This window comes from Etheostoma cragini, unplaced genomic scaffold (assembly GCF_013103735.1).
Source record: "Etheostoma cragini isolate CJK2018 unplaced genomic scaffold, CSU_Ecrag_1.0 ScbMSFa_98, whole genome shotgun sequence".
Classification (NCBI taxonomy): domain Eukaryota; kingdom Metazoa; phylum Chordata; class Actinopteri; order Perciformes; family Percidae; genus Etheostoma; species Etheostoma cragini.
Window position 1 is genome coordinate 60746 of NW_023269624.1, and position 1130 is coordinate 61875.

The following is a 1130-nucleotide window of genomic DNA, read 5'->3' on the forward strand; positions in this document are numbered from 1 at the left end:
AGATCCTTTCAGCCTAGGAATGGGCAAAAGCAAGGAGTCAAGGTCAGAGTCCTCAGGCAGTCTAGGAAAAGTGGGAAAATTACTATGAACAAAGCTACGCACCTGTAAAAATCTGAAAAAATCTTGAGATGGAAGAGTGAATTTGGCAGAGAGTTGTTGAAAGGTAGCAAAGACACCATCAATAAATAAATCCCTAAAGGTCCGAATGCCAAGGTTTGACCAAATCACAAAAGTTTTGTCTGTGAGAGAGGGAGAAAAAACATGATTGTTTGCGATAGGAGCATATGGAGAAAGGAGTTGTAGACCAAAATAACGCCGAAATTGAGTCCAAATCTTAAGAGAGGTTTTAACTACGCTATTCTTTGTGTAAGCAACAGTCGAAGATTTAATTGGTGAATACAATAGAGCTGTGAGAGACACAGGTTTTGCTGAATTCGTCTCCATTACAAGCCACTCAGGAGATGATGGGCCACACCGAAGCCAGGCTGTCAAAACCCCAATATTGGAAGCCCAATAGTAGTACCTGAAGTTCGGTAAGGCCATCCCCCCAAGCGGCTTAGGTCTCTGTAAATATTGTCTAGACAATCTTGAGACCCTACCCTCCCAGAGAAAATCTGAAACAAGAGAATCTACCCGACCAAAAAAGGAATTGGTTAAAAAAATCGGGACATTGAAAAAGATACAAAAAACGGGGGAGAACATTCATTTTGACACAATTAATTCGAGCTACCAGAGACAACTTAAGCAAGGACCAGCGCTCAAAGTCTTCTTTAACTTTCAACAGCAAGGGAGAAAAGTTAGCATTAAATAAGTCCTCATACCTGTGCGTAACTCGAACTCCAAGATATGTGAAACTGTCATTGGCTACTCTGAAAGGAATGGCATGCAGCGGAAGAGCCCTAGCCGCTGAGTTAATAGGAAACAAACTTTTACCCAGATTCAGCTTATACCCAGATAACCGGCCAAAGTCGCAAAGCAGCAGGAATAGAGTTGTGCAGATGTGAAACGTATAAAAGTAAGTCATCAGCGTAAAGAGAGACCTTGACTTCCAAACTATAACGTCGTATGCCCACAATAGTTGGACTCGAACGAAGCATGAAGGCAAGCGGCTCAATAGCCAGGGCAAATAA